We start from the raw sequence: 12104 nt of genomic DNA, 5'->3' as shown, positions 1-12104 counted from the left end.
TTTTATTTTAGCTCATGAAACATGGAATCAACACTTTACATTATGTTTATATTTTTTGTTCAGTGTATATCTCTTGCAATGCTCAAAATGACAGTAGATGTCTTATTACCTAGAGCTGCTATTGAGTTACATGCCATTTGTTCTACTTTGTTGCCATTGTGCTCTGGGGTTACATTGTGCAACCTGAGACCCGGGAGATGCAAGATAACACACCTGCAGACAATATTCACATGTTGCATTTACATTTTTGTTCAGTGTAGTTATTTACTCTGACCTTAAAGGGAAATTTCAAAATTGCTCTACGTCATATTCATGGTAGATGCAAGATAACACACCTGCAGACAATATTAACTGGAATGACAAACCTGTTTACTCTGGTTCCTGCAGCAATTTTTTAAAACTCAAACTTGTAATGGATAAGGTATCTGTTGTGGTCTAGAAAGAGATATCTAAATAGATGGTAAAGTAATTGTTAGTTTGACAGGCTGGATCGAGAGTAAAAAACAAGTGTTGATAAACAAAAGTCACCTTGTCAGAGAGTGATTTACACGTTTATCAAAACATCACGTCACGCCTCCACGAAACAGCCCTTATTTTTAAGTGTTTCTAAACTCCTCTATGGGAAAAACGATTAGAACCATTTCCCTGTTTAACCGCTAGATTTAATGGGTATTATGACTCATACAGTGGTACTTTATAGGCTACCTTGAAAATCAGACATTTCCTCTTCAAGGCTATTTGGTCCTTGAAAAGTCCTTGAAGTTATGGTAGCCCGATTTAGAAGTTATAATGCTCCAATATACTGTAATTATTCTGTTATTTCATTTCTATTCCATTTGTATGAGAGATGTAACCGCTTTCGTTTGTTTTCCTGCCTTTTCAATTGACAGGGGTTGCGCTGATTTGTTGCGATAAAACCATGGTTTTCCATTCAAAGGGAACCCGTTTTTTCCTCGATTTCATGTTTTAAAACATGATACAATAACTCCCTGAAATATCTCTTCATCTCAAATGGCGAGACTGACTAGCTGCAGTACCACATTGACAGACTTTATTAGGGAGTTAACACTATTTCTAATAAGGGTTAAATGGAGGAAATCAGACCCCTGACATTCAAATGGATGGCTATTTAATCTAACCCCCAACCCAAATAAGTGACCCTCCCCTATAACCAAAACAATAATAAGTGGATAGCTGAGAACACTACTGTCTACCCTTTAGACAGAACCTTATATATGCAGTTTTATAAATGGTTCTTGATCCTGTCAGCATTACATGGCAACGCAGCAATTTCGATATTGCACAGGGCTGTGGGCCAGAAGGTTGTGGTTTCACAGACCACCGTGGACTATCATCGTGTTTGAAGGTTCGAGAAAAAAAATGGCCTTTCATAAACTTTTCATGCAATGCTACAATTTTACATATGAGTGGAATCTTTAATAGCACACACATTACCGGAATTACAGGCTAAGCATGGACAGAGAGATGGGCCTATGTGTTCATCTTATATTTCTCCTATGCCAAATCAGTTTGTCTTGTTCACAATGAAACTGACACTGTTTGCAAATAGTTAAAATCAGAGACCTCATTAGGAATCTGAGCATGGCACTTTCAAAAGTTAGGCCTACCTTTCTACCCCAGACAGAGTAGGCCTACAGACACAGGAAACTTTACACTTTAACTGCTGGCTACTCTTCTACTCTTCTTCACAAGTATTTCCCTAAAAGCTGTCTGTGTGTAAACATCTTGTATTGTATATAAAGTGAACATCTTAAGGATTAGCCCCTTTTTTTCAATTTGCCGCCTAAAACGACATACCCAAATCTAACTGCCTGTAGCTCTGGCCCTGAAGCAAGGTATGCATATTCTTGGTACCATTTCAAAAGAAACACTTTGCAGTTTATGGAAATGTGAAATGAATATTGTAGAATATAACACAATAGATCTGGTAAAAGATAATTTAAAAAAAATAAAAACGTTATTTTGTATTTTTTTGTACCATCATCTTTGAAATGCAAGAGAAAGGACATCATGTATTATTCCAGCCCAGGTGCAATTTATATTTTGGCCACTAGATGGCATCAGTGTATGTGCAAAGTTGTAGACTGATCCAATGAACCATTGCATTTCTGTTCAAAATGTTGTATCAAGACTGCCCAAATGTGCCTCATTTGTTTATTAATAATTTTTCATGGTCAAAATTGTGCACTCTCCTCAAACAATAGCATGGTATTATTTCACTGTAATAGCTACTGTAAATTGGACAGTGCAGTTAGATTTACAAGAATTTAAGCTTTCTGCCAATAGCCAATATGCTTGTGTCCTGGGAAATGTTCTTATTTACAACCTCATGCTAATCACATTAGCCTACGTTAGCTCAACGGATAGTGACAGAATTACATTACTTTCCCAAGCAAAGTAAATGTTTTGTCTCCTCAGTTATATAAGGTTGTAGCTCAGCCTCTGAATTGTCGAAGAAACAAAACAATGATATCTCTATATGCTTCAGAGGCACATCTTTCTCGGATATGTTATAGCTTGTTTCTAGCATAAAGCATCGCAGAACAAAGCTAAGGGGGTAGTGCCTATGCTTTTTGACATTTTCTTTAATAAAAAGGTAGGCCTATGGCATACTCTCAATTCGAGTTTTGGTTTTAACTTTAACAGCCCTTCACTGACAAGGCAAACAACCAACACGAAGGTAGTCAATTTAAAGAGTACACGGTGGGTGGAGGAATTGACTGACAAATCTGTGGATATAGCAGCCAATAGCCTAATTTTGTCTGTTAAACAGGTAGTCATACCTCTTATATAGGAAGAAATAGGCTCCAACACAAAGCCCTCTTGTTGGTTGAAATTAATTATGCCTTCTCGAATTTGCCTAGGCTCGTCTGCCTAGGCTATACTGTAATGAAATTATGTGCGCATCATTGTTTTTCCTGTCAGATCTTGGTCACGTTTTGAACCAAATAATTGATTAAAACACTGTTTTTCATTGAAGGTCAACAGTAGCCTCAGTAGCATGGTGTAGCACCGTGGTGTAGCCAGAGGACATCTAGCTCCTGTCCTTCTCTGGGTACATTGACTTCAATACAAAACCTGCAGAGATCATCCGTTCACCTACTCTGCATCTCACAAAGACACAGCGGTTGGATCCAAACATTTCTAATTTGGACTCATCAGACCAAAGGACAGATTTCCACCGGTCTGATGACCATGAATGCCTGATTCATGCAGTCTCATCTGAACAGTTGATGTTGAGATGTGTCTGTTACTTGAACTCTTTGAAGCATTTATTTGGGCTGCAATTTTTGAGGCTGTTAAGTCTAATGAACTTATCCTCTGCAGCAGAGGTAACTCTGGGTCTTCCTTTCCTGTGGCCTTCCTCACAAGAGCTAGTTTCATCATAGTGCTTGATGGTTTTTGGGACTGCACTTAAAGAAACCTTCAAAGTTCTTGACATTTTCCAGATTGACTGACCTTCATGTCTTAAAGAAATGATGTACTGTTTCTCTTTGGTTATTTGAGCTGTTCTTGCCATAATATGTACTTGGTCTTTTACAAAATAGTGCCATCTTCTGTATACCACCCCTACCTTGTCACAACGCAACTGATTGGCTCAAACGCATTAAGGAGGAAATAAATTACACAAACGTATCTTTAACAAGGCACACCTGTTAATTGAAATGCATTCCAGGTGACGACCTCATGAAGCTGGTTGAGAGAATGCCAAGAGTGTGCAAAGCTGTCAAGGCCAAAAGGTGGCTACTTTAAAGAATCTCAAATATATTTTGATTTGTGTAACACTTATCTATCATCGTCATAAGTGTTAGGCTTCAGGCTTAGGCTACATAACTTATCAACAGCAGCAGGCTTAGCTATTATTTTTAGGAAACATATGACATTTCACAGATAAACAGACACCTAGTGCGATACCTAGCTATTTAGTTATCTAGCTAATTATAGCTATTGGGATCATAGCTAGCTACATTTTACTGGTAAAAGAGCAATCCTAACAGCAGCATTCTCTGGCTGGCTAGCTACATATCGAATCACTAGCCAGTTCGTTTTAGCCCAATGACAAATGCTCTTCAATTTTATGTTGTACAGCTTTCAAAGAAAACATTAACATAAAGACAAGAGAAGAGCTAAATTAAGCAGGCTAGCTAGCTAACTACCTTGTCTCATTTTGGCTAATTGTCTATTTGGCTTGTTATCAAAAGTTAATTGCACAGACTCAATACTTCAAACCAATTTCTGTGTTCTATTCATATGCGGTTCTAATAACCAATTTCTATGTTCTTGCAAGTGGCTGACTGTACAAATCACACCTATCAGGAGCTGCAATTTGGCAGGACGCCCAGATGTTGTTTTGAGAATGAACGACCGTGTTTTGAGAACAAACTAAAGATATCTCAGTTTCAAGGTCTCAGCTTAGAGTGGAGAAGCCGTGAGGTGTTGGTCTGTCACATGTTATGAAACAACAAAGTAATGATAAATTAATTATGCTAAATCATGCAAATACAACTTCTGTGTATAACCGTATATAAGACAACTGCTGGAACTGTCCCAGGGGAGCTTCTGACGGACATGTGTACTATGGTGCATTGAGTTGGTTGGAATCTCTCCAGCGCGCTGACAATAAACAATGATTCATTTAAGATTGACTTCGAGTGTCCCTGTGTAAGAATATTTCTGCCTGCGGAGCTTTCCAGTTGGGGTCTGCGAGGAAAACCGAAGGCGCATTTTATGAACCGTGAGGGAAATTCCTGTCCGACCAAAAGAGGACGAGGACCAGTCCAGATCCTTACTGTGAGCTGCCCAGGAGGAGACACATCACCCACGAACAATTGAGGGACGGCAACTGATTTCAGTAAGTGGGGGGGGGGGGGGGGGGGGGGGGGGGGGGAGTACAAAAAAAAAAATCAAGGTGAGTATCACGTAAAAAGGTACCCATAGTCTTATAGATTGAAGACTATTCACTAGTTTTAAGAGAAGACTAGAGCGAGGGCAACCGTACTCTGTAAACCCCCGCTGACAGCTATCTATAGGTATTTAGAAGATATGTCTATGTGGTATGTAGCCACAAAAAAATATCACAATTAATTTTTGAGTACGGGGTGTGTCAAGAGGTGAGTGTAGCTGGTGCATCGAAGTCAGGCGCAGTAGAGCAGAGATGAGTGGACAAAGCACTTTACTAAGGCAATCATTTGCACAGAACGCAACTGCTTCACAAAACAAATGCCCAATGAACCAGTGAGGCAGCACAAAGTACAAAACACAGGTACAAAGTACAGGCTGCCCCAAAGCACGGGTAATAAAATAAACCCGGCGCAAACCAGCCGGAAGCGTGCCAACCTCAACAATAAACAATTACACACACACAGACATGGGGGGAACAGAGGATTAAATACACAACATGTAAGGAGGGAATGAATATCAGGTGTGTGGGAAAACAAGACAAAACAAATGGAAAATGAAAGGTGGATCGGCGAAGGCTAGAAGACAGGTGACGTCGACCGCCGAATGCCGCCCGAACAAGGAGAGGGACAGGGTGTTATTTATGTGCATAGCAAGTAACAGAGAGATTCGTTGACGATACACGTGGGTAATGAGGAGATTACTGAGTGTGTTTGGGAATAGTACTAAGTGAATGTGGATGTGAACGTTGAAATTGATTGGAATTTGGCTGATTGAAATTTGGAAAACAAACGCTGATTGAAATTTGGATTATAGATGGATTGAAATTATTACTAATAAGATTGGAATTTGGATGGAGATACTAAGTTGAGAAAAATGCGGATAAAAGAAATGTGAATAATAAGAGGTTTGAAATTGAGCTATTGAGTGAATGGGAGCTGTCAGGGGACTAACTTACGTGTGAAAGAGGTGAATGAATGCAACAACCTGTTCTGTGTGAGCTGATTAGCAACATTATCTAGGGTCTGTCCAACACCGCCGTTAGATCTACAGGTAGAGGATAACGTGTCTCCGAAATCTCCAGGGATAGCATGTCTCCGAGGATAACAGGTCTCGTTAGTAAGGAGGATAACATGTCTCGTTAACGTCTAGGATAACATGCCTCGTTGGTAACGAGGATAACACGACTTTAGATAACATGTCTCATCAGTGGAGTTTGATGGAGATATGAAAGAAGAGAACCATTTCCGAATATGCAGTTTAAATAGAACTAGTGTAAATATCTAAACCCCTGTATGAATAGAACACTAGCCTAGAGGAGGAATTTGTGATGTGACAAGTGTATAATGGGTTACTAGAGAAAGTAACCTAATATTTGTATAATGGGTTATTAAGATGATCTGATTAAGTAAGAATAGAACAATTATAATATACAACTAGCACACCCACATATAGACGTACGTGAGTGGTGACAAACTATTCTGAGGAATGTTCAAAGTGGTCCCTTTATGGATCATTTGTATGATAAGGTTACAACATTGTACAGGACTTGACTTACCCTTAACCAATAAAAACTATAACTGCTTAGAAGATTTCCTCCACCCTGGTAATGCATTTTGCAATAAGCCCATTGTAACGGCTCTCGTTGCATGATGGATCGGACCAAAGTGCAGCGTGGTAAGGGTTCATGATTTTATTGGATCAAAAAAACACTCAAACAAAATAAACCAAGAGGGAAACCCGAAACAGTCCTGTCAGGTGCAGAACACTAAACAGAAAACAACTATCAACAAATTGCGAAAGGAAAAAAGGCTGCCTAAGTATGATTCCCAATCAGAGACAACGATAGACAGCTGTCCCTGTTTGAGAACCATACCCGTCCAAAATATAGAAACAAACAACATAGAATTTCCCACCTGAGTCACACCCTGACCAACCAAACATAGAGAATAAAAATATTTATTGTAATCCCGATGGATTTTTTTTAATATCCCAAATGATGACGTTCTAAACCAATTCGTGAGTAGGCTAAATGGATGCTGCATCTGTTTCCCTGTTATCTCAGGTGCCAGACTTATTATGGACTGAGTGCGACATCTACTGGGGACTGAGACAGTGCAACCCAGTTAATTCATATGGATCCCTCCAAAGCATTACATATCAATCTTAAAATAACAGACATTTTAATAAATATTGAAGTAGAAACTGAATATCCAACAGAGATTGGTAATAAAAATACAGTAACTTTTTGAAGGTATACTAAAATGAAAACAATGCCTTCCAATATGGAGAAAGTTATCATGTTTGTTATGTTTTGTTTTAACCCTTGCAAAAGGGTAAAAGGCTAAATGTGGTTTGAGGGTATAAGCAGTAGGGTATGAGTATGAGGTATTCTTATTGGAACCTGCAGGGTTTTAGTAGAAGCAAACAGATTATGGAGACTAGTGAAAGTAACAAATAATGGTAATTGGCTTTCAGATAGCAATCTAATAATGGAATATTTTTGTAATTTGAATGAGTAAAACAGAGCGATTGAGCATTGGGACTGATATTAAATTAGAGGCTGCTCACTCTTCAAGGCCTGGTCCACTGTCATCTTTGTTGTTTGGATTAGAGATAACCTTCCTGTGGAACAAGGTTCAGTACACACTGAACTCAAAAAACTGTGAGAGACACAGTAGGGATTTTTTTTTTTGTTGTTTTTTTACCTTTATTTAACCAGGTAGGCTAGTTGAGAACAAGTTCTCATTTGCAACTGCGACCTGGCCAAGATAAAGCATAGCAGTGTGAACAGACAACACAGAGTTACACATGGAGTAAACAATTAACAAGTCAATAACACAGTAGAAAAAAAAGGGGAGTCTATATACATTGTGTGCAAAAGGCATGAGGAGGTAGGCGAATAATTAAAATTTTGCAGATTAACACTGGAGTGATAAATGATCAGATGGTCATGTACAGGTAGAGATATTGGTGTGCAAAAGAGCAGAAAAGTTAATAAATAAAAAAAGTATAGGGATGAGGTAGGTAAAAATGGGTGGGCTATTTACCAATAGACTATGTACAGCTGCAGCGATCGGTTAGCTGCTCAGATAGCAGATGTTTGAAGTTGGTGAGGGAGATAAAAGTCTCCAACTTCAGCGATTTTTGCAATTCGTTCCAGTCACAGGCAGCAGAGAACTGGAACGAAAGGCGGCCAAATGAGGTGTTGGCTTTAGGGATGATCAGTGAGATACATCTGCTGGAGCGCGTGCTACGGATGGGTGTTGCCATCGTGACCAGTGAACTGAGATAAGGCGGAGCTTTACCTAGCATGGACTTGTAGATGACCTGGAGCCAGTGGGTCTGGCGGCGAATATGTAGCGAGGGCCAGCCGACTAGAGCATACAAGTCGCAGTGGTGGGTGGTATAAGGTGCTTTAGTGACAAAACGGATGGCACTGTGATAAACTGCATCCAGTTTGCTGAGTAGAGTGTTGGAAGCAATTTTGTAGATGACATCGCCGAAGTCGAGGATCGGTAGGATAGTCAGTTTTACTAGGGTAAGTTTGGCAGCGTGAGTGAAGCAGGCTTTGTTGCGGAATAGAAAGCCGACTCTTGATTTGATTTTCGATTGGAGATGTTTGATATGAGTCTGGAAGGAGAGTTTACAGTCTAGCCAGACACCTAGGTACTTATAGATGTCCACATATTCAAGGTCGGAACCATCCAGGGTGGTGATGGTGGTCAGGCGTGCGGGTGCAGGCAGCGAGCGGTTGAAAATGCATGCATTTGGTTTTACTAGCGTTTAAGAGCAGTTGGAGGCCACGGAAGGAGAGTTGTATGGCATTGAAGCTCGTTTGGAGGTTAGATAGCACAGTGTCCAAGGACGGGCCGGAAGTATATAGAATGGTGTCGTCTGCGTAGAGGTGGATCAGGGAATCGCCCGCAGCAAGAGCAACATCATTGATATATACAGAGAAAAGAGTCGGCCCGAGGATTGAACCCTGTGGCACCCCCATAGAGACTGCCAGAGGACTGGACAGCATGCCCTCCGATTTGACACACTGAACTCTGTCTGCAAAGTAATTGGTGAACCAGGCAAGGCAGTCATCCGAAAAACCGAGGCTACTGAGTCTGCCGATAAAAATATGGTGATTGACAGAGTCGAAAGCCGATGGTCGATGAAGACGGCTGCACAGTACTGTCTTTTATCGATGGCGGTTATGATATCGTTTAGTACCTTGAGCGTGGCTGAGGTGCACCCGTGACCGGCTCGGAAACCAGATTGCACAGCGGAGAAGGTACGGTGGGATTCGAGATGGTCAGTGACCTGTTTGTTGACTTGGCTTTCGAAGACCTTAGATAGGCAGGGCAGGATGGATATAGGTCTGTAACAGTTTGGGTCCAGGGTGTCTCCCCCTTTGAAGAGGGGGATGACTGCGGCAGCTTTCCAATCCTTGGGGATCTCAGACGATATGAAAGAGAGGTTGAACAGGCTGGTAATAGGGGTTGCGACAATGGCGGCGGATAGTTTCAGAAATAGAGGGTCCAGATTGTCAAGCCCAGCTGATTTGTACGGGTCCAGGTTTTGCAGCTCTTTCAGAACATCTGCTATCTGGATTTGGGTAAAGGAGAACCTGGAGAGGCTTGGGCGAGTAGCTGCGGGGGGGGCGGAGCTGTTGGCCGAGGTTGGAGTAGCCAGGCGGAAGGCATGGACAGCCGTTGAGAAATGCTTGTTGAAGTTTTCGATAATCATGGATTTATCGGTGGTGACCGTGTTACCTAGCCTCAGTGCAGTGGGTAGCTGGGAGGAGGTGCTCTTGTTCTCCATGGACTTCACAGTGTCCCAGAACTTTTTGGAGTTGGAGCTACAGGATGCAAACTTCTGCCTGAAGAAGCTGGCCTTAGCTTTCCTGACTGACTGCGTGTATTGGTTCCTGGCTTCCCTGAACAGTTGCATATCGCGGGGACTATTCGATGCTATTGCAGTCCGCCACATGATGTTTTTGTGCTGGTCGAGGGCAGTCAGGTCTGGAGTGAACCAAGGGCTATATCTGTTCTTAGTTCTGCATTTTTTGAACGGAGCATGCTTATCTAAAATGGTGAGGAAGTTACTTTTAAAGAATGACCAGGCATCCTCAACTGACGGGATGAGGTCAATGTCCTTCCAGGATACCCGGACCAGGTCGATTAGAAAGGCCTGCTCACAGAAGTGTTTTAGGGAGCGTTTGACAGTGATGAGGGGTGGTCGTTTGACTGCGGCTCCGTAGCGGATACAGGCAATGAGGCAGTGATCGCTGAGATCCTGGTTGAAGACAGCGGAGGTGTATTTGGAGGGCCAGTTGGTCAGGATGACGTCTATGAGGGTGCCCTTGTTTACAGATTTAGGGTTGTACCTGGTGGGTTCCTTGATGATTTGTGTGAGATTGAGGGCATCTAGCTTAGATTGTAGGACTGCTGGGGTGTTAAGCATATCCCAGTTTAGGTCACCTAACAGAACAAACTCTGAAGCTAGATGGGGTGCGATCAATTCACAAATGGTGTCCAGGGCACAGCTGGGAGCTGAGGGGGGTCAGGCGGCAACAGTGAGAGACTTATTTCTGGAGAGAGTAATTTTCAAAATTAGTAGTTCGAACTGTTTGGGTATGGACCTGGAAAGTATGACATTACTTTGCAGGCTATCTCTGCAGTAGACTGCAACTCCTCCCCCTTTGGCAGTTCTATCTTGATGGAAGATGTTAAAGTTGGGTATGGAAATCTCAGAATTTTTGGTAGCCTTCCTGAGCCAGGATTCAGACACGGCAAGGACATCAGGGTTAGCAGAGTGTGCTAAAGCAGTGAGTAAAACAAACTTAGGGAGGAGGCTTCTGATGTTGACATGCATGAAACCAAGGTTTTTTCGATCACAGAAGTCAACAAATGAGGGTGCCTGGGGACATGCAGGGCCTGGGTTTACCTCCACATCACCCGCGGAACAGAGGAATAGTAGTATGAGAGTGCGGCTAAAGGCTATCAAAACTGGTCGCCTAGAGCGTTGGGGACAGATAATAAAAGGAGCAGATTTCTGGGCATGGTAGAATATATTCAGGGCATAATGCGCAGACAGGGGTATGGTGGGGTGCGGGTACAGCGGAGGTAAGCCCAGGCACTGGGTGATGATGAGAGAGGTTGTATCTCTGGACATGCTGGTTGTAATGGGTGAGGTCACCGCATGTGTGGGAGGTGGGACAAAGGAGGTATCAGGGGTATGAAGAGTGGAACTAGGGGCTCCATTGTAAACTAAAACAACGATAACTAACCTGAACAACAGTATACAAGGCATATTGACATTTGAGAGAGACATACAGCGAAGCATACAGTAATCACAGGTGTTGAATTGGGAGAGCTAGCTAAAACAGTAGCTAAAACAGTAGGTGAGACAACAACAGCTAATCAGCTAGCACAACAACAGCAGGTAAAATGGCGTTGACTAGGCAGGGAGGATCGGATTAACTACACACAGAGCCTGAGTGCGGCTGGGGCCGACAGATAAAACATAAACAAGCAGAATGGAGTACCGTGATTAATGGACAGTCCAGCATGCATCAGCTATGTAGCCAAGTGATCAGTGTCCAGGGGGCAGCGGTGGATGGGGCAGGGAAGCTGGACTGGCGAGTGTTATCCAGGTTAAAAAAACTGTCTGGCTGTGCAGAAGGTAAAAGGTAAAAGCCGCTAGCAGTGGCTAACAATGACTAAATAGCTTGATGCTAGTTAGCTGGTTAGCTTCTGGAGGTTCTTGAGTGTGTTCTAAAAATTTAAAAATAATAGCGATTCCGTATCACATTGGGTGAGGCAGGTTACCGGAAGGTATAAACAAATTAAAAATCGAAAAGAGATAGAAAGTAAATATGGGTCCAGTGAGTGTTTGGGACGCGGCGATTCAGACGGTTAGCAGGCCTGTGCTAACAAGCTAACAGTTAGTAGGCCGGGGCTAAACAAGGTAGCAGTTAGCGGACCGGGGCTAAACAAGGTAGCAGCAATTAAGGACAGTTTGTACATAATTGTATTTCAATGCAACAGGTCAAAAATATTAAGATTCAGCTATACGGGACACCGTAGCATCTGATATGACTGAGTATAAATGTGTCTGAAGTATATTTCTGTATACGCATGGGTTTATTAAGACTTCCTGCCCAAGATGCAGTAAACTCAATTCAATTAAGA

Source organism: Oncorhynchus clarkii, chromosome 10 (genome assembly GCF_045791955.1).
Source record: "Oncorhynchus clarkii lewisi isolate Uvic-CL-2024 chromosome 10, UVic_Ocla_1.0, whole genome shotgun sequence".
Classification (NCBI taxonomy): domain Eukaryota; kingdom Metazoa; phylum Chordata; class Actinopteri; order Salmoniformes; family Salmonidae; genus Oncorhynchus; species Oncorhynchus clarkii.
This window is presented reverse-complemented; position numbering follows the sequence as displayed.